Source organism: Hibiscus syriacus, unplaced genomic scaffold (genome assembly GCF_006381635.1).
Source record: "Hibiscus syriacus cultivar Baekdansim isolate YM2019G1 unplaced genomic scaffold, ASM638163v2 tig00110013_pilon, whole genome shotgun sequence".
Taxonomy (NCBI): Eukaryota; Viridiplantae; Streptophyta; class Magnoliopsida; order Malvales; family Malvaceae; genus Hibiscus; species Hibiscus syriacus.
In genome coordinates this window covers 3,781,895-3,805,771 of record NW_024062563.1, presented here as the reverse complement: position 1 = coordinate 3,805,771, position 23,877 = coordinate 3,781,895, and the positions used below count along the sequence as shown (strand labels likewise).

Below are 23,877 nucleotides of genomic sequence, written 5' to 3'. Positions count from 1 at the left end.
ATACTTAATGTAGATGTATGGAAATTATTATATACTTAGTGTATATGTATCGGTATGTATTCAGGAAAATTATTAATACTCGATATCGATACTTCAGAATTTTTGATTTTGATGTCTGTTATCTAGACTTTAGCATTTGAAAAATTGATGAATGTTAAAATATCAATAATTGATATCTGATGTATCGATATTTTTGAAAAAGTTGATGAATTCCACCCCTCACATCAACCAACAAGTATCAATACTTCCGAATTTTAAAAAAATATTGCAAACGGTTAAGTAGTGTATATTTTACCATTTACATTACTATTAACCTTTAAACAAACAGGTAGCTAGTTTAACGTAATAGGTAGCACTTATTTAACGTAATAAATAACGCCTATTTAACATAGTAGGTAACACTTATTTTATTTTATCGTTTACATTATTATTAACCTTTAAACAAATCAGTAGCTAGTTTAACGTAATAGGTAGCACTTATTTAACGTAATAGGTAGCGCTTATTTAACGTAATAAGTAGCGCATATTTCACATAATAGGTAGCGCCTATTTTATTTTACCGTTTACATATTATTAACCTTTAAACAAATCAATAGCTAGTTTAACTTAATAGATAGTGTTTATTTAACGTAATAGGTAGCGCCTATTTAACATAATAGGTAACGCCTATTTTATTTTATCATTTACATTATTATTAACCTTTAAACAAACTAGTAGCTAGTTTAGCGTAATAGATAACACCTATTTTATTTTATCATTTACATTATTAGTAACTTTTAAACAAACCGTAGGTAGTTTAACATATTAGGTAGTGTCTATTTTATTTTACCGTTTACATTATTAGTAACCTTTAAACAAGCTTGTAGGTATTTTAACGTAATAGATATAACCTATTTTATTTTACCATTTACATTATTAATAACCTTCAAACAAACTAGTAGGTAGTTTAACATAATAAATAGCGCATATTTTATTTTAATCGGTCAAGTTTTAAATATAAGTATCAATACATACATCATAGGTATGAATACTTTTTCAGGACAATAGTTGGACATAGGTTACTGTTGAAACAATATTAACACTTTTAGAGTAAGTATGGATACAGAAGCTATGCAATTTATATTTCAAAATTTTTAATAGTTCTTCATGTTTTCCACTTACAACATTATGAGTCTTGTTAACATTTCCAGTAGTGCTTTACAAAATTTGTTAATTATCTTATTAAATTTCCAGTCACGCCGTTTCTTAGCCTTATATTAGTCTACATTTCCTTAGACATTCGATTTCCCCTACCTGCAGGGTGCTCCCTCACTACATTTGTTTTATTATTGGCTTAATAAAAAGGATAAACTACATGTTTAGTATCTAAAATACTACTTTTGTTTCATTTTGGCATCTAAATTATACCTAACGTTTAGTTTAGGTTTCATTTCGGTACTTCGTCGTTAAAATTTATTAATGAAGTTAATTTTTTTAACGGCGATGTACCAAATTGAAACCTAAACTAAATGTTATGAATGATTTAAAAAAATTATGTACCAAAATAAAACAAAAGTGATAGTTTAGGTATTAAATATGTAGTTTACCTTAAAATTTTGTTCAAACTATACCTATTTTCTATTTAAGTGTCTAAATTTTCTTTCGATCAATGTAGCTGTCTAACGTTTTCGATGTTACTATTTTAATTATTTATTCTTTAATTGTTAGCTCAATCGATCAACCGGAAACCACCAAGAGATGGTGAATTGACTTTGATAGAGTTTGATGAAAACTTGAAGAAATAATTAAAACTTTTGACATAAATTGATTAATAGATGTTCGACTTTCTCAAACAAATCTACATCCATTATTTTAGCTTTTCACCACTAAGGATTTCACTAAATTCATTAATTTGTTTTTATCTTTAAGGATAATATGTAACCTTACAATTTTACATTTTCAATGACTACGATATAATTACTTTAATTTTTAAAACTAAACTAAAAACTATTATCTTTTTACAAGGTTTGATTTGGATAAACAAAATACTCAACTAAATATATATATATATAAGTTTTTAATATGAGTACAATAATTTTTAATAAGGCTCAATATATTATATACAATAGAAAAAAAATAATGAAAAAATTTCTGTTGATCTTTAAATATAGATCGGTGTAGTAATATTTTTCAAATATTTTTGGAGTCGTTTATGATTATTTGAGATGAATTATAATAATTGAAAGCCTCTATTTTCCTTAATGTTTACTTATATGCGTAGCGATTTCAAAATCGTTAAAGAAAATTTTGAAACCCTCTTGAAAAATATGAAAACTGTAACAAGGGATTTAAAAACCGAAAATGGGGCTTAGAAACCACGTAATAGAGTTTTTAAATTCGGAAAAAGTTTCTAGAACTTTGAGTATATTGTCCAGAGATTTTGGGTTTCGAAATCTTGCTCCAAAATTTGAAATTTTTGTTTTTTTTTTTAGTTTTAAAAATACTTTAAGTCGTATATCAAATAAAAAAACACTTGGAAAATAATTTTTTCGTTTTGTGAACTTCAAACTAATGGGCCAAACTTAAACCAGCAAATGGTAAAATCTAAGAAATATGCTTTTGATAGAACATGCTGAAAATGTGCTTGGTACAACACATTGTTGACAATATGTGACTTCACCAATAGTGTGCTTATATATTTTTATTTAATATATAAAAAGTTTAGGTAATGAATAAGTCTGACGGGATATATTTAAGACTTAAATATGTGATAATGTGTAACTTCACCAAAAGTGTATTATATTAAGAGAAAATCGCCTCAGTGACCAAAAATGCCTTATAATATACGATTTTAACCAACTTTTTTTGGATTTGCCAAAATGACCAACAAAATCGCAACGCGAAATAAAAATAGCAACGCGATCCCCATAATCGCAAATCAGTTTCCAAAATCGCAACGCGATTCTTGAAAATCGCAATGCGATAGTACAAATTCGCATTGCGATTTTCCAAAATCGCAACGCGAATATGAAAATCGCAACGCGAACACATAAATCGCAACGCGTATCCGTAAATCGCAACGTGTATCCGTAAATCGCAACGCGTATGGGTAAATCGCAATGCGTATCCGTATATCGCAACGCGTATCCGTAAATCGCAACGATAATCCGTAAATCGCAACGAGAATCTGTAAATCGCAACGATAATCCGTAAATCGCAACGAGAATCTGTAAATCACAACACTGAAATTTTGGATATATAACACTGAAATCATAAACTAAATCCCTAAATCGCAACTCATTCCATCTCCATCTATCACTCTCTCCGGCGACATCCGTTCCTATATCCAACGACATCCTTCCCAATCCGGCAACAGGTTTTAGTTTCGCAGCTCGTCTGTTTAGTAAATTAATTTACAACCATGAAATCATCTAATGTTGATCATGTTTGGATAGATTTGTGTTTTGGAGGGTCATGGGATAATGTTCATGGTGTTTTACAATATGCCTTACCCATGAATCTTCAACTAAAATTGTCTTTACAAAAGTTAACTTATGAAACTCTAATGCTACGTGTTTCAAATAAATTGAATTTAGAGCCCCTAAGTGGATTTAGGCTATCTTATCAGAGAAATGGTAAAGTTTATTTGTTAACCGACAATGAAGATGTTGAACGATTCATTGCTTACATTAGTGTTTCACAAGATGATGTTACATTGTATGTTGTTGAACCTAGAAGTAGTATTGTTGGGTCAGTAGCGGGTAGTAATCAACTAAGTTTTTCTCAAAACCCACAACCTTTCTCTAATCCAAATCCCAATCAACTTTCAGCACCAAATTCCGGTTTTCGTATTGACCAGTTAGACGATGATGAGCCAACAGAAAAAATTGTGAGTACTAGTCAGTATTCGAAATTTGGTCTTGGTCAATATCCGAACTTTGATATTGGTCAATACACGGATTTTGATGATGTTTCAGAAGAAAAACAGACCATGCGTGTAATGATATTGATATTGGTCAATACCCGAATTTTGATGATGAAACAGCCGTTGCCGAAGAATGTATTGTTGATGATAATGAGGAGGAGTTACGACTGTGAATGAACATGTTGAACATCCATTCTGTAATTCATATAATCCTGAAGAAGAAAAAGAAGAAGAAAAAGTCCCCGAAGAAAAGAAAATGCCACGGCGTATAACTGGAATATGCCAGAATTACTTCAGATACCGGAAGAAGAGTTGATAAAGAAAGCAGTTGATTGTTACACAAAAGTTATTCGTATCAAGAAAGATGATTGTTTGATACAAGAAGACTTGAAGATAGCTTTGTATACGAAATGTGTGGAAGATGGCTATCAACTAAAAGTTAACAAATCAAGCAAAGATCGTTTCGAAACAAGGTGTATGATTGACAAAAACTGTACGTGGCGTATGATTGCAAAGAGAATAAAAGATTGCAAAATGTTTCAAGTTAGGACTTTTATTGATAAACATACATGTTCAAGAACCCAAGTTTTCCTCACCATAGACAGGCAAACAAAAGGTGTTGGGTGGTTTTCTGTCTGAGTTAATGTTTTTGAATGGCAGGGTATATCGGGGACATGAAATTATGACTGACATGAATGCTCGTTCAAGATTAGTATATCATATTCTCAAGCTTGGAGAGCCAAATGTTATGCCTTGGAATTGTTGAGGGGGTCGCCAGAAGCATCGTTTGCCCACTGCCGGCTTATTGTCACAATTTAAAGCTGAAAATCCTGGGTCGGTAACTCATATCAAAACAGATAGAGATGGACGCTTTGAGTTGCTGTTTATCGCCATTGGTGCTACGGTTAGTAAATCAATATAATTTTGTTGACTCATTTTTGTTAGTTATGCATTTCACATTTAAATGATTATATTTCTTGTGTATATTATTTTGTAGATTCGTTCGTTTATTACTTGCATGCGCCCAGTTATTATAGTTGACGGAGCACATTTGAAAGGTCGATACCTTGGAGTAAACTTATTAGCAGTAGCCATGGATGCTAACAATGGGATATTGCCAATAGCTTACGGGGTTGGCAAATCTGAAACCTCTGATTCATGGACATGGTTTATGGGGCATCTTAGGGATTGCATAGGTCCTATTAGCAATCTGACAATCATATCCGATAGGGCAAACTCAATTGACAACGCTGTTAGAAGGTGTTTCCCATATGCTTTTCATGGACTTGTGGTGTTCATTTGTATAGAAATCTAAAATCAAGGTCTGCTGGTATAAAAAAAGCACAAATGGACATACTGGAAGGCTGTAAAAGCTTATCGGGAAGTGGATTTCAATAAGCATATAAATTGTTTAAGACGTGTTTTGCCTCAGTGTGCTCAAACAGTAGAAGATGTCGGGTTTGAAAGATGGTCAAGAGTACATCAACTTGGAGCAAGATATGGTTTCATGACGTCTAATAGTGCAGAATCAATCAACGCTCTAAGTCGTCATTCCCGGAAATTACCCATTACTATGTTAATGGAGTTTTTTCGAGCCTCTATTCAACAGTGGTACTACAAGAAAAGAAACCATGCATGTATTATTTCTTTGAATTCGTAACTTATCATATTTATATATTTTACTAAGTATTGTTTATTTAAATTTACAGGAACATTGGAACATCGTGTTACACCATGGACTGAAAAAAGATAACGAAACGTGTTGTGAAGTCAACGTCATGGAGAGTTGAACCATGTTCAAACACTTTGTTTCAAGTACTGGATAATAACTTAAATGGGCTAGTCGATCTAAATGCAAAGACGCGTAGTTGTATGAAATGGCAAACATCTGGTTATCCGTGTGGCCATGTTATAAAAGTTGCTCTTCATTTAAACCAAGATGATTCAAGCGCATACGCTATGGATTGCTACACTACAGAAGTTTATCGACAGACTTATGCCGAGATTGTCTACCCTATTCCACATCCTTCTGAGTGGGACATACCAGATGACTTACAAACAGTTTTGCCACCAGCCATGGACAGAAGGCTACCTGGCCGACCAAAAAGTCACGATCGTATACCGTCTAAGGTGAAGAGAAGAAGAGATCGACATTAGTCGGTGCAAGGAAAGTGGTCATACAAGGTTGACATGTGGATCACCAGTGCCATCAAAATCATCTTTTCCTCTACCAAAATATGGATCCTCATCAAAATCCAAAGCTCATATGGTGTCAAGCAAAAGGCAATCATCTTTAAATCCCAATCACAATTGGCTTCACCTTTTGGGACTGTTAACTTAGGTGATTTTTAAATGCAAACGTTGTATTATGTGGATTTTATGTGTGAACTTTTAACATTTTCAGTTGAATTAATGACTCAGGCCAACCATTTTGACTTAACCAACTCTTGTTATTCAGTTGTTATCACTATTAGGCATGCATTTGACTATCGCAACACGGAAATTACAATCGCAACGAGAGAATCGCAATGCGAAATGAAAATCCCAACATGAAATCGCAATGCGGAAATGAAATCGCAACGAGAGAATCGCAATGCGAAATGAAAATCGCAATGCGAAATGAAAATCGCAACGAGAGAATCGCAATGCGAAATGAAAATCGCAATGCGAAATGAAAATCGCAACGAGAGAATCGCAATGCGAAATTAAAATCGCATTGCGATTCTCTCGTTGCGATTTTCATTTCCGCATTGCGATTTTCATTTCGCATTGTGATTCTCTCGTTGCGATTTTCATTTCGCATTGCGATTTTCATTTCGCATTGCGATAGTCATTTTTGCCTTCAACATAATGCAGATTGAAATCAACAAAATCAACCATTACATTTCAATCAATTAACAAGCACAAATAAGAATTATGTTCGCATCAATTACACAATCAACTTTTACAAATCATCTTTTACAAATCAATTAAACAATCAAAAATAAGCAATAATTCTTATTTCCGATCATCTACTATTGAATCAACTTTACAAATCAATTAAACAATCAAAAACAATCAATTAAACTATTGAATCAACTTTTGCAGCCATACATCATTTTCACGCAGTTCACTTCTGAGATTAACCTGCAGAAACCAAACATTGCTCAAACAACACTTTCTACACATCTAAAACCTACAAACAGCAAATTATTGAATTCTAGGTACTTAACCAAACATTTTCAAACCAAAAGTATATAAACTTACCAATTGTTTATGGACATTTTTATAACGCAGATGCAGGTAGGCAGCGTCTCGTATATATCGATTTAGCCATATAATGCCGAAACCACAAGCCTACTGCAGCTCTATCTCTATCGGTGGGAGGTAGATACTTGATGCTTCCCGTCGTCAAAACGCTCCAACGCCAAGCATACGAGAGGACCACAATCTCCTCTGGCTCCGCTCGTTTGTTGTGGCGCGGTCTCATCTCTAATAACTGTAATATTGAGCTTCTTTGGCTTCTTGTTTCCAGAACGAGTCCAATAATTGATCGCATCCAAGAATTTAGCCAAATGAGAGCTCCATCCCTTAATAACATCTCTTAAATCAGCCAATGATATGTAATTTATCATGCTGTCATACACTATTGTCTTAAGGGATGGGAGCTGAAGCTCGACGAGAATCCAATGTTTACGTTCCAAAACAGGGATAAACACCTGCAATCATAAGTAATAATTCATTCATTTGCGCACTTATTTCATAAAACCTTTAAACTCAATCTAAAATAAATACTAACCTTATCGACCTCCCACCATGCAGGATAAGTTTAGCTTGTCCATTGCCCAATCAAATGATTCATCTCGTGCATTCTTCAAGTGAACGGCGTTAAAAGACGTCGGCATAATTTTATATCGTATATTTTATTTTTCTTAAGTTTTCTTATTATTAGAAGACGTGTCACCCACGCATCGATATGCTGTTTTACAAAAAAAAGACATATATTAGTGACTTACATAAATTTAAAAAAAAAATTAATCAATTGAAATATAAGAAAATATAAGACTTACCCCCCCATCGAAATAGCCATTGTCTTCGACCCCTAATAATACGCCCCACCAAGACCGATCAAGCAACAAATAGATATCATCGGTGAGCTTGCATATGTCAGTGAAACACCCCTGGCTCCGCTCATGTAGATAAAAATCAACAGCGGTCTTAGCCCAAAGGGTGTTATCCAGAATTGTGTCCGGTAGTTGTTCCCTCTCCTCTTCAGATACCGGTATGGTACTGGCCGGTAACTCATACGAGAGCCAACTTGAATCCATCATGTCCGGCACGTCAGAGGGTTTCTCAGAAGCCTACATATGACGCCATGTGAATCGGGCTCTTGAATGGTGGGAGGGACCTCTTCAATGATGACAGTGGCCTCTTGAACGGTGGGAGGGGACTCTCGAGGAATGATAGGGGGGCCTCTTCACGATAGGAGTGGACTCTTGAGGGATGACAGGCGAGTCGGGCTTCTTCTTGCGGTGTCTTCGCACTATTGGGGTGTACGGAGACTTAATAGCACGTGCACGCTGTCTGATGCGTGAACTCCGTCGTGCAAGCATAACCCGACGTAAAGCATCCACTCTATCGGGCCGCTAAATAATTAAATACAAAATCAGTAAATAAACAGACATGATATTTAAACAGTGAAAACAAAGACAATATGTTTCAAACTTGCATTGTATTCACCCAAGTCATTATTCTATCATAGTTCACAAATGCATCAGATAACAAAGAAAAATATGTTTCAAACTAATACCCTGAAGTTAGTATTTGTCTTTGTTTTGTCTATTGGTTGAAGTAATGCAATCCATTCAAGTTTCAATTTGCAGAAGAAGAAATAGTTTACTTTCGCAACACGAAACTTAAAATCGCAACGCGAAATGATAATCGCAACGAGAAACCAAAATCGCAACGCGAAACCAAAATCGCAACGCGAAATGAAATCGCAACGACAGAATCGCAATGCGAAATGAAAATCGCAACGAAAGAATCGCAACGCGAAATGAAAATCGCAATGCGATTTTGGTTTCGCGTTGCGATCTTGTCGTTGCGATTTTGGTTTCGCGTTGCGATTCTGTCGTTGCGATTTTCATTTCGCGTTGTGATTTTGGTTTCGCGTTGCGATTTTAAGTTTCGTGTTGCAAAGTAACTATTTCTTCTTCTGCAAATTGAAACTTGAATGGATTGCATTACTTCAACCAAAAGACAAAACAATACAAATACTATTTCACAGTGTTAAAGAATACACAGTTTAGCAGAATTGGCAGCAACCGAACAATTTGCTTTCACCAAAAGACAAAACAAAGACAAATACTATTTCACAGTGTTAAAGAATACACAGTTTAGCAGAATTGGCAGCAACCGAACAAATTTACTTTCAACCAAAAGACAAAACAAAGACAAATACTATTTCACAGTGTTAAAGAATACAGTTTAGCAGAATTGGCAGCAACCGAACAAATTTACTTTCAACCAAAAGACAAAACAAAGACAAATACTATTTCACAGTGTTAAAGAATACACAGTTTAGCAGAATTGGCAGCAACCGAATAATTTACTAAGCAATCTAAGTGAAATGGCTAATCTAAGTGAAATTACGAGTAAATTTATCATTAAGTTAAATATGGAAAATCTTAAACTTACCTCGTTGCGTAGAGTATGAACCTCATTCTGCAACGATACTATCATCTCACGTAGAGCGGCAACCTCACCACGTAAAGTTGACACCTCCACACGCCATGCACCATCGTTATCGCGTAGAGTACCGATCTCCTCACGCAAGGCATTGACCTCATCACGTAACTCCCTTGACTCATCCCGTGGAGGTGGAGGTGGAGAACAGGGAGATAGGAGTCGTGGCATCTTTTCCGGTCGCCTATCATGAGTGATGGTGGAGAAGAGGCTCGATGATGTGACGGATAGGTGATGGCTCTCGTTCTAGGGTGTATAGTCGTCGATCGGGTGATGGCTCTAGGTGAGGTGATGGCTCTCGAATTGGAGAAAGTGGATGCTGCTCATCATCCGTGCCATCAAAAAAACTCTGACTACTTGCCACCAATCAGTGGCAAGCTCTTCCTCCGTGGGTGTCATCTTTGTAATGGAATGTTGGCCTCCTAAAATATAAAACTCAAACAAAGTTAAACGTCTACTATTAATAACTTGTTTATATATTATATGAAAGTATTTGTGTTAACTTACATTATTTATTGTCGCATATGGTATTAAGTCTTCCCAATCCAACAGAGTTTTCCTCTTCCAGGAAATAGCCCTGGAATATCATTTGACGTTTTTATTGCATATGTACGCATGCTGGGGAAAGCCTCGAATATCCAAATCTACAAACACATAATAACAAAATTAGTAATTGTTAATAATTAATTATAATTTTAGAAACATTATATAGAAATTCTTACCTTAAAGGCCCAAACAAAGCCTGACAAAGTGTATTTTGACCCATCGCCACGCAAACTTTTGCGGTCATCAAAGGCAGTAGACAACTTAGTCCAGGTAGCTTTCCATATATACGAACCCCACGGAAACAGATTCCATGCATTCAGGTCCTCTACCAATATTATTAGCTCCCGAGGAATAGGTTGTCTGGCCTCTCTGCCTAAAAGCCGGCATACACAAGTAGTATAAGGCATACTCGGACAACATCGACGTCATCCATCCGAGTGAAACCATTTTCTTATTAAACAATTTCTTCAGGTCGTCGACGTGTAGGTTCGGCTTCTCCATTGACTCATCCGGAAAAACCCGGGATAACCATGATGGGCGGGCGATATGACGAGTGTACCGGCCTACATCATCGGTCCGAATCGTAGACCAGTGATTAAGCAGAACTCCTTCCGCCCAAAACAATACGCTGGTGAAAATGAAACCATATCTCTTCCTCACCACGTTGTATACTGTCGGGTAGATTTGATGTCATGGTCTGAAGCCACAAATGGGTCAAATTAGCATCTCCACCCGGATGCTGTACTCTCAGCCATGGCCCGAAGCAGGTTTCCTCAAACAATTGTCTTTGAGCAGGTGAAAGCTTCGAAGCAATTGTAGTGGCTAGGCTAACTTTATTCCTTAATGTCAATGAAGCCGAAAAAAATTTCTAAAACAATAAACATACCAGTTGATATACCAAAAACTACACTGTGAAGATATACCAAAAACAATAAACATAAAAAGTAGTAGTTTATTTCTTGAAACTAAAATTTGCAACACTGTTTTGTCTTTTGGTTGAAATGAAAATCGCAACGAGAGAATGACTGTCGCAACGAGAGAAATGAAAATCGCAACGAGAGAATCGCAACGCGAATGAAAATCGCAACGAGAGAATCGCAACGCGAAATGAAAATCGCAATGCGATTTTGGTTTCGCGTTGCGATTCTCTCGTTGCGATTTTCATTTCGCGTTGCGATTCTCTCGTTGCGATTTCATTTCTCTCGTTGCGACAGTCATTCTCTCGTTGCGATTTTCATTATCTCGTTGCGACTCTTCTGCAAATTGAAACTTGAATGGATTGCATTACTTCAACCAAAGACAGAACAAAGACAAAGACAAATACTAACTTGAAAATCGCAACGAGAGAATAGCAACGCGAAATGAAAATCGCACGACAGAATCGTAACGCGAAATGAAATCTAAGTGAAATGGTTAATCTATTATTGAAATGACCAGTAAACTTATCATCAGTTTCAATATGAAAAACCTACAATAATGCAAACATTTCAAAATAAAAATAATTAAAAAAACTAACCCTCGGAGGTTGATTTTCCATTTCTGAATATTGTGAGGGATTTCTGACCGTGAATGGTTGTGAGGGATTTCGTCGGAGATGGGGACGGAAATCTTCGGAGATGGGGACGGATTTCTTCGCCGTAGAGAGTGAGAGATGGAGATGGGACTGAGTTGTGATTTTAGGTTTTAGGTTATGAGTTGCGATTACGGATTTTGTCTTAATATTCGTTTTTGTAATTTGAAAATAAAATACGCGTAGCGATTATAATGGCGCTTTAAATATCGCGTTGCGATTTACGGACACGCGTTGCGATTTTATGTATTATCGTTGCGATTTACGGATACGCGTTGCGATATACGGATACGCATTGCGATTTACCCATACGCGTTGCGATTTACGGATACACGTTGCGATTTACGGATACGCGTTGCGATTTATGTGTTCGCATTGCGATTTTCATATTCGCGTTGCGATTTTGGAAAATCGCAATGCGAATTTGTACTATCGCATTGCGATTTTCAAGAATCGCGTTGCGATTTTGGAAACTGATTTGCGATTCTGAGGATCGCGTTGCGATTTTTATTTCGCGTTGCGATTTTGTTGGTCATTTTGGCAAATCCAAAAAAAATTGGTTAAAATCGTATATTATAAGACATTTTTGGTCACTGAGACGATTTTCTCTTATATTAATAGGTAATCTCTCACATGTGATATTTTTATAAATAAAATATATATATTTGAATAATAAGAGCCTTACACTAGTGTAAAATTAAGTTTTATATAACTATGTAGTAAATTTTTTATGATTGATATTTTAATAATTAAATTATTAAATTTATCAATATTAATATATTTATTATGTAAGTAAACTTTTAGCTAACTTAATATTTTTATTATATTGATCAAAAGTAACATATTTACGTATCAACCGTAAAAAGGAGTAAAATCTAAAAGACATAGTCTCAAGATATATCTCTAACGTTTAATTAAATAGTTATTTTGATTTTTATTATTTTTCAGAGCATTTTGCTCTTTCGTTTAAAAAAAAAAACTCATAAGGTTTGATTAAATAGTTACTTCATCTTTATTCTTTTTTTTTTTTGAGTATTTTATCTCTCCAATATTTTATTTTAGTATAAAAATATCTTTATTTTGGTGTGTTGGCCATTTGCATGATAATGGTTTTGATACATATAATGATCATTTTGCTTTAAAATGAAATGTTGGGATCAAAATGCTAAAAAAGACCGAAGTGAATATTTAATAAAATTACGCCATTAATTTTATATGATCCTTCGTTCGTTCTAAAGGACTAGAGATATTAGATTTGGATTAGAGTGAGTGGAAATGGAGGATAACAGGAAATCCCCTAACAACTATGCTATCAAACATGGGGTAACTTTTTGATGTCGAAAATCAGACATTAATACCGATTCCTGATAAAATGTTTGATGTTGGATCAAATCAATTTTATTACAGCTTAGAGGAACAGTTACTCATAAAATCTTTGATCTTCATAATTAACTGGGAAGTCTCTTGCAATTCTGGAAACATGTGGAACGCGTGCACCGAATTTGGATATTCTATCAATGTCGCTTTTTTCCCAGATGCTTTTAACCATTCGTAATACCTCCTCTGCCAATCTTTTAGCGGGTCAAATCCCGCCACCACCACCATCGTCGCCGGAAAATCCAACCCTTTTATATTCTCGGCGTTGGGTCCGCTCACGTTCACCGCTGGATGGTCGCGGTTGCTCGACCCTTTAGGCAAAAGCGCTCTCCAGAAAAAATCCGATCTCGAAATGGATATTAGTGGTGCTCCCTCTAGCTCCACCTCCGCCTCCGTTCTCTCCTCTCCGCCGAAGAACGGTTGGATGCAAATGAGTCCCCTCAACTTCAGCGTTTTGAATTCCGTTTTGCAGGCTCGGACCGCTACGTTGTGAGCGATGTTTCCGCCGGCGCTGTCACCGGCCAAGAAACACCGCGAAAAGTCGGCATTTTCCGGTAAGTAAACGTCGCGGTTGTCGTCCAAGAACTTGAACGTCGATTCCGTCGTCGTATTGGGACGGTAGGTATGTTCAGAGCGAGACGGTAGTTGATGGAGACGATGAAAGCTGGGAACTTACGGGAAAATCTACGAAACGGCGTCGCAACCCGTGGAAGCCGGGCTGAGGAAGGTGAACCCGCCTCCGTGGAAGTAAAATACGACGGGAAGAAGAATATCGGAGGGAGGAAGGAGAGAAGATTCGAAACCAGAGATTACGAGAAGCATCGACGGTGGTGTCAGAAGTGGAGACGGAGTTGGAGGGTTTGGGGTTGGGATTGGGGCGACCTGGAAGTCGAACAAGCGGAGTAGACGGCGGTTGATGGATCCATCGGAGCGGCAGGCGGCGTCGGTGAGGTTGGAGAGAAAGGAGATGAAGATTCTGGTTTTGAGAGGGAGGGAAGGGTTTGAACGTTGAGGAGCCATGTTTTTATTTTATTTTTGGCGTGGAGAGCGTGGAGGATTTTACTTGAATAAAAAGGAAGAAAAAAGGGGCAAAATGCGATCCAATAACAGTAGAACCTGTCTCAACTAAACCACCACTGTTTTCTCTTCTTCTTCTTTCTGTTTCATGCATTTGCTGCTGTATTCATTAAATAACCTAACAAAACATAAAACAATACTTCCTAAAATTTACGAATTTAACAAACATGAGTAGGGATGTTAATCTCATGGATAAACTATGTAGTTACTCTTCCAATTATCATTTTTATTTTTTTTACTCAATTATTTTTTCTTCAAAATCATCATTAACATTACGTTGTAACACCGTTAAAAAAATAACAAAATTATTGACATCATATTCTCTATTTTTTAATGGTGATGTGACATTACCTTATTGTTACATGCCAACATCATTATTAATTTTTTAATGATAGGTGATTTAAATGAAACCAAAATGTAACGTCGGTGATGATTTTGAAAAAAACAAATAGTTGGATGACTAAAATGATATTTAGGTGACTAAATGTGTAATTTATTCTAATTTCATTTATAAACTTAACCTCTAAATACTTCTAAGTTAACCTAAATTTCTCAAGATCCCGATAATTTTCTTTATAAATTCTTAATTAAATTAAAATTCGATTAACGGATAATATAAAATTAATGTATATTTAAATTGAACTATTAAAATAAATTACGAAAAATATATAATAAATTTCAACAAATTAACATAATGAAATTTGTAAAATAAATTAAGACACTACATAAAACGATATAAAAAATACTAAAAATACACATGAAAATAATATGAACCGGATGAGAATATAAACATGCAAAAATATAATTTTTTTTAACTAAAAGTTTAGGTCAGGTGGCTCTCCAATCCAAGGATCAGTACCCAAAATCCAATTGAGATTTACATAAGAATTAAATAATTATGTACCTATATAGATATATAATTTAGTATCTTATAACTAGAAAAAATAATCCAAAACATATTCAAAATCAATTTTCCTTAATAATATAATTTAACTCGTCTAATCTCAAACAAATTTGATGACACTGTTTATGTGTCAAGATAAAATAAAAAAAAGCAGTCCTAACTGCAACATATTTTTGAGGCTGGATATATATATATATATATATATATATATATATATATATATATATATATATATATATATATATATATAATAATAATAATAATTTACACGATAAACATAAATAAAATTTTGTGACGAATATTATTAATAAAACAAATAATCAATATAAAAAATTTAAAATTAGGGATGCGCATAACGTTTACATCCACCCCTGGTAAGAGGTCAAACTCAGATTAGAGGAAAAAGTATTGTTTTCTCAATATCCAATTCAACTTGTCAAGGCTTTTATATATAATTGGCATATTAAAATAGATAGCATCATTGAGAACGTAGTTTATAACACATTCTGGATGTTCAAACTCAAAGTGGAAATGAAATTTAATATAAGTCCATTGGGCAAGAATATGGGCTGCAACATTTCTACTTCGATGTGTATCAACATCAAAAGATATTGAAGCAATCAATTAACTCATTCATACATACACACATATATACTTTTTTATATATCTTTTACTTACTAATAATCCTATAAACTACATATTTAGTTACTTATTTATTCTCATATTTTTATTTTAATCATTTAATTATATATTTTATACTCGTACTTAACATTACGTTTTGTTGTTTTATTTTTATCTTGATCACTCACCGTTACATTTAATTGTTAACTTAATGAAAATATTTATATAACATGATACAATAAAAATATAATCCTCAAAAGCTTACACATTCTAATACCCAACTTTTGGTTAGTCACTAAAATGAAAGTTTTGAAAATTTAGTTACCAAAGTATAAAGTTCGGAAAAGTTTAAGGACCAAGATAGTAATTTATTCAAAATAATTTTTAATACATAAATAGATAGCTCATCTTAAGAGTGAATCTTATGTGAAATTAGTATTTTGATCCAGAATTTGTGTAAAGATTAAGAGCAATAAAGTCTGGTAAGAAATCGGATAATCAGATCAAATCAGAATTTCATAAAAATTTGAAAGATGCTAAATAGAGGTTGGAAATATTATTTCCATATTTTAGAACAATGAAAATTATTATGGATCAATGAATTTGGATATAATTTTCTCTATTTAGCTGAATTTAAGAAATTTAGTGACTAAACTACATGTTTTGAAAATTTCAAGGATAGAAGTGTAAAATCAGAATTGAGATGTTTTCTTTATGGATTTGATGATGTAAGGGACGATTTCATGGAGTGGAATGGATGAAATTATTAAGTTTATTAAGGGAAAAATGGTAAAGTGGATTAAATAAATTTAAAATTCATTTATATTAGATGATGTCATGTGTATTAAAGGATAATTTCTAGTAAATTGAAGAAAATTTTAGTTTCTTTTTCTTCTAGCCGTGAGTTCTATAGCCAAGGTGAGAGAGTTTTCTTTTTAATGTTTGGTCCATTTTCATTAAGATTTTAAGTTAGGTTATTAAGGATAAAATAACCTACATGAAATTCTATTTCATTTAGCATAAAAATCTTCATGTTTTATGTTTAAGTTGGTGAGATGTGGATGAAGGGGAAGAGTGATTTTTATGGTTAAAGGTTGATTATTGATATTAGAAGTGTTGTGAAGTTGAAATCAAGCATGAAAGTTGTTAAAAAAACAAGTGTAAGACTATATATACGGTTTGGCCATAGGGTTATGTTTAGGAAAATGTTGTGTTTGATTTATATTTGATATGGAAAGGAGTTGAATTGGTTGTAAATGTTGTGTGGATGATGAAATTGAGCTTGAATCAAGGTTAGGGATTATTTTGCAAAGAATAAAACTATTCGACCACAAGGGAAAATATTTAGAAAATTTCTCAAAAAATTTATAAAGGATTAGAATGATGATAAAAGTGATTTGGTGTGTTTGAAATCAAGTTTGGACTAAAATGGAGTTTGGTTGAAGCCTACGGATTTATTTGTAACTTTTGGAATTGTGAAGGATTTGTATGCAAATGTTGAAGAAAAAAAAATTAAATTAAGGTCCTATGCTGTGAATTATTAGTTAAGTGTTGGTTTTCAAGTTTAAGTGATTTTTGGGATTAAATTGTAAGTTAGTAAATTAACTGTTGAATTCAAGAAAGGTTAGGGAAATTTAAGAATGAAATTACAAGAATTCAAAAGTTAAAGTATTGGATTGAAGATGTTATCTACACGCTGGAAATTCTAAAGTTTTAATTAGAATAAATGAGAATGATGAATAATCATTTAGAAATAAATGAAAAAGTTTATATGAATTCTAAAGGTAATTCATGAATAGTGATTTAACTGTAAAGCCATTAAAGCTGGAAGGATGATGATGAGAATGAGTATTTGTGGAATTAAATATTTATTTTGGAAAGTTTGAAGTTATTATGAAAGAGTAAAATAGTTTTATATCGACTTAGTATCGATTATGTTTTATATAATTGAAATTAGATTAAGTTAGTATAAGTACTAACATATAGTTTAAATATTGTGCTATAAATGTGATGTAGTACTGATCATGATAATTCTTACAATCCTAGTGATTTGAAAGGAAAAAAGAAAAGCAAGTGAGCAAAGAAACCGGATCAGAAGTGAGGCAAAGGTGAGTACATTTAATTTGTATTTATATTATCGAACAAACATTGGCTTGCGATGAGCCAATGTCGGATTTACTACGCTAAGAAGTGACTCCTAATGTTATGTGAATCGTGATTCAAGCCTATATGTTCATTCGATAAGTAATAGAAGTATAGAATGAGATAAGGAAGCTAATTAAGGAGAGTGCCTAGAATTCAAGATTTGAACAGGAAGTTCAGAAAATCACTATAAACTATACAAAAATGATTAAAGGATAAAATTTATACCGTTGAAATTTTATATCAGTCTATTTTTGTCTAAAATAAATGGCTACTGATTTCGAGGTGTATACGAAAATATATGAATTTTTAATTGAAGATAAGCCAAAAAATCGGGTAGTAAATTCTGCTTAAAACAACTTCTGTCAGTCAACTTCCAAAATTCTCTATAAATTGTACAAGTGGAACTAGATGAAGTGCCTTATATGGTTAGATTTGTATACGAGTCTAGTTTTAGGTGGTACAACCAGAATAATTGTTAAGCACGTATATTAATACATAATAATATTTCTTTGAAAGTATTGCAAACTGTCGAAATATAAAATTTTAATAAATTATGTAGTTGAAGCAAATGGAAGCAAATGATTACATCTAAAACTTAGTGAAGCTTATATGTTTATTTATAAATAAAGTGTCAAAATAAGTGTAATTTATTTATTTAATTATTATGACTGAGGACAACTTGCGATAAGTAAACCTCGTATTATTTTAAAGCGTGTTTTCTATTTTTTTAAACGAAATATTTCCATGATTTCTTTTATAAAATTTTATGGATGGTTTAGAGTATGAACTGCCCAAGTATGATTTTATGATGATGATTTTAAATGATTCTGAATTATGAAACGATGACTATTAAATGAATAAGATTGATTTGAAAGTCCATTGTAATTGCATTGAGAGTTTTAGGTACAATTGGTGTGACATGAGGTGGAGTGAAACTGATTCTGACTGGTACATTTGTATATTGTGTATAACACCTTTGGTGCGACTGATATGATTGCACTGAAGTGCATAGACTGGTTCTGATAAAAGCACTGAAGTACTTATTGCGCATACACTCGTTTGACTCACGCACCTTGTATTCTTATAAATATACATTGGGCTATGAAAATGAAATAAAAAAAAATTCTGAAAGTGACCGAAAGGAAAATAATATGAACATGAAATATGAAATTTATGAAATGTGTCTGAATGGAAAGTAGATGCAAAGTATACTATTTCTGAATTTGATTATCCTGATTTTGATAAAATTATGAGATCATGATTTTCAGGTTTCTGATGAAGAAAAACAACTTAAAAAGTCTGGTTTGAAAATTTTAAAAATTTTATTTACATTTATTTTTATGTTTTGAATTATTTATGATATTCTATTGATATAACTCGCCTTGATTTATTTATTTGCCTCACTAAGTTTTACTTAACGTGTGATATTTTTCATGCGTAGTTTCAAATAAAAAATGTAATGATCAGTGAGGAGCTTCAAGCATCTTGGGAAGCCGTACCTAGTTACAGTATCACTAAGACATCCATGATCCTAACTTAGCTTTTAGTGACATGTATATTATGTTGGTTTGCTTAAAGAATTTTATTGAGTGGTCTATAATAGTAAATTATGACTATTATTTAGGCTATCCGTATATATATCAAATGGTATGCATGAATAGTATATATATATAAGGTAAATGGACCTTAAAAAAGGGTTTTTAAAATAAAACAGAGTTTAGATAAATCTACCTAGTTTATAAAACAATACCGATATGTCTAAATGGTGCTGACAGTTGGTTGGATTTTTTTTTGTAAAATAAAAAGTACTATTATATGATTTTATCGGATTAACTAGACAAAGTTGACTAGTAAATTTAACCACTTTTTTTTAAATGGTTCAACATTTAAGGGTTTTTTTATAAAGAAAATATAAAGATTTGATGTGACATCTGTAACTCATATATTGAGACATATATAAGTTATGTGAGTTACATTTATTGGTATCAGAACTATAAATTTAGCCGATTCTAGGCCTAAAACAAGTTTATGTTATGTTAGAAAAGTGTACACGTCACTAAGATGTCGATATTACTGATCTGGTATGGTTAGGTGATTTTATTAATGATGTTGTGCCTTACTAATTTTAAGTTGAATATGAATGATTAGATGTCAATTTCTGAGGATCTAAAACGAGCTATTGTTCAGAAGGTTCCTGAAGGTATTAAGAGTGATAAAATTAAAAGGAAGATCGAAATTGTTATCAATCCAATCAAACCAAAGAAAATTTTAGAATTCTACCCTAGAAGAGTTAGTGTCGTAAGATATTTTTCTCCATTTTGTGGAAGGAATATCCCGCCATATAATGCGGAGGAAGATAAAATGTGGTCACAACTTACTCGTTCAAAAAACGAGGACATTGATTCAGAAAAACCTAGTATTATGTCTAGGAAATATGTAAAAGTGCTCGAGACAGAGGACGACCCTAAAATAGAGGAATCTACTAATGATTTTGAAATTATCACCTATATGTTTGGTCGAATGAAACTGATCTTAAGTGATAGAGTAAAAATTAAATTTTATATGGACCAGAGGGTAAGGATAGTTAACGTATAAGTTGGTCATTAAGAATTTCGAATAATTCGATTGAAAAATGGCTATATCTTGGTTAATCGTTATTGGGTGATTGCTTAAAGTTATTACTTTGGAAGGGTCCAAAGGATTTTATTTTTTCTATGAGTAAGGAGAAAGAATGATAGATAAGAAATTTTATAAGTAGTAACCAACCTTTAAGGTTAGAATATGAAGGTAAATCAAATATGTAGAAATTGTTCGATAAAATTCAAGACATTAAGTTTCTATTAAACTTGATGGGATTTCCTATGAGAAGTTTGGAATCGTTTTGAATATGGATTGGTTATCTCAGTATTATGTGATGGTAGAGTATTATTGGAACAATTAATCTCGAAAGATTAAAAAGGTTTAGACATCATATTGATTGGTAAAGAATTGAATCCATGGTTTAATGTGATCTCAATGGTATCTACTAGGAAGGTTATTATTACAAGGTTACTAAGCTATTTTAGCTAGTATGGTGAATACATGGACCTCTTAAATTAGCCTGAAAGATATTCCAACAGTTCAAATTTTCCTAATGTATTTCCCGATAAATTATTTGATTTAACATGAATTGTAAAGTTAAATTTAGGATTGAAGTATTTCTGGTACCTTTTTATTTCAATAGTTCCATATAGGATGGCTCAAACGAATTTAGAGAGTTGAAAGTATAGTTGCAAGAGCTACTTGACCAGGATTTTGTTAGACTGAGTGTATCTCTATGAGGTGTACTGATACTTTTTGTTAAAAATCAAGACGGATCTATGCGATTATGCATATATTAAAGTCAACTAAATGAAGTAATAGTGAAGAATAAATATCATCTTCCAAGGATTAATGATTTGTTCTATCAAATTAAAGGTGCACCATTATATTTAAGGATTGATCTCTGGTCTGGATATTATCAACTAAAGACTAAATAAGAACACGATGTATATCTTCGTATTATACTCCAAAGGTTGTGAGATAAAAGCTTTATGCCAAGTTGCCAAGGTGTGATTTCTGATTATCGAAATTGATTTTCTTGGCCATGTATTTTGGTAGGGGGAACTAGAGTTAATCCAAAGAAAGTACAAGTAGTAGTGGGGGTGGAAAACTCTGAAAAATGTCTATGAAGAAGTTACTTAGGATTAGTTGGTAATTATCAGATATTCGAGAAGAAATTCTTGATGATTGCTTTTTCCCTTACTAAGTTACTCAGGAAAGATGCATCTTTTGTATGGATCAAAAAGTGCCAAGAGAGTTTTGATACGCTTAAAAAGATTCTAACAGAGATACCAATTTTAATACAACCGGAATCATGTTAGGATTATGTGATTTTAGCAATGCATCTCATAATGGTTTGAGATGTGTACTTATACAAGAAGGCAAAACAGTAATCTATGCTTCAAGAGAATTGAAGGTGCATAAAAAAGTATTTGACTCATGATTTAGAGTTAGCAGATGTAATATTTACTTTGAAGATATTGTACTATCTATTTAATAAATGGTGTTATATCTACTCGGATTATAAAATTTTGAAGTATTTGCTAACTTATAAAGAATTAAATTTGAGACAAAGAAGATGGATCAAATTTCTAGAGTATTATAATGTGATTATCGATTACCATCCAAGAAAAGCTAATATAGTGATTGATGCATTTAGCTGAAAAATATTCTATACTTTAAGAACTTTAGATGCTCAATTATCAATGGAAAAGGATGCCACACGTGTTAAAGAATTAAAGTTGAGGTCCTTGCATAAAGCTTTAAGAACTTGATTAAATCTCAGCACAACTTTTCATCCACAACTAGATGGACTGTCTGAACAAAACTATCCAAATCCTTGAAAATATGCTAAGTGTGTGTTATTGATTTCAAAGGTACTTGGGAAAAATACATGCCTTCAGTAGAATTTGTCTATAATAATAGTCATCGATCAAGTATTAAGATGGCTTCTGTTGGAGCTTTATATGAAAGAAAGTGGCGGACACCATTGAATTGGTATGGATTGAAAGATCGAAATATAATCGGCCCGTATCTAATCGAAGAAGTGGAAGAAAAAGTAAAAGATACACAAGATAATCTTAAGAAAGATATCGACTGACGAATTTTACTCAGATATGAAGAGAAGGAGATTGATGATAAGGTATTTATTAAAGTATCATCATATACAAAGTTTTGAGATCTGAATGTAAAGAAAAGTTAAGTCCGAAATTCATTAGCCCGGTGGCTTATCAATTGGTATAACCTCTGGAAAAAAAGTCAATGAACTAAGGAATAAGTTTATAAAAATTAACAGAAGTATAAAGTCAAGAAAGCTACTTAGAAAATAAAAAAAGATATGAAAAATAATTTCCTTATCTTTTTACGTCATATATGTAAATGCTTATGGGAAATTCAAGGATGAACTTTTTTAAGGGAGAGAATTGTAATACCCTAACTTTTGGTTAGTGACTAAAATAAAAGTTTTGAAAATTTAGTGACCAAAGTATAAAGTTAGGAAAAGTTTAAGGACCAAGATAATAATTTCCCTAAAAATAATTTTTATTCTATAAATAGATATTTCATCCTTAAGAGTGGATCTTATGTGAAATTCAATTTTTTGATCTGGAATTTGTGCAAGAATTGATTGAGTAGTAAAGTCTTGTAAGAAATCGGATAATCAGATCGAATCAAAATTTCATGAAAATTTGGAATATGCTAAATATATTTTGGAAATATTATTTCCATATTTATAATAGTGAAAATTATTATGGAATGAATTTGGATATAATTTTCTCTATTTAGCCGAATTGAAGAAATTTAGTGACTAAATTGCATATTTTGAAACTTTCAATGATAAAAGTATAAAATAAGAATGAATATGTTTTCTTTATGGATTTTATGATGTAAGGGATGATGTCAAGGAGTGGCATGGATGAAATTATTAAGTTTTGTTAAGGGAAAAATGATAAAGTGGATTAAATGAATTTAAAATTCATTTATATTTAATGATGTCGTGTGTATTACAGGATAATTTCAAGTAAATTGAAGAAAATTTTAGTTTCTTCTTCTTCCAGCCGTGAGTTCTATAACCAAGGTGAAAGAGTTTTCTTTTTAAATTTTGGTTCATTTTCATTAAGATTTTAAGTTAGGTTATTAAGGATAAAATAACCTACATGAAATTCTCTTTCATTTGGCATAAAAATCTTCATGTTTTATGTTTAAGTTGGTGAGATGTGGATGAAGAGGAAGTGTGATTTTTATGATTAAAGGTCGATTATTGATGTTAGAAGTGTTGTAAAGTTGAAATCAAGCATGAAAGTTGTTAAAAATCAAGTGTAAGACTATATATATGGTTCGCCCATAGGGTTATGTTTAGGAAAATGTTGTGTTTGATTTATATTTGATATGGAAAGGAGCTGAATTGGTTGTAAATGTTGTGTGGATGAT

At 32.7% G+C, this 23,877-nt stretch overlaps 1 pseudogene; it reads right to left on the bottom strand.

Annotated features, from left to right (window-relative positions):
• Nucleotides 1-13,144: 13,144 nt before the first annotated feature.
• LOC120212315 lies at nucleotides 13,145-14,141 on the bottom strand (annotated as a pseudogene).
• Nucleotides 14,142-23,877: the final 9,736 nt, after the last annotated feature.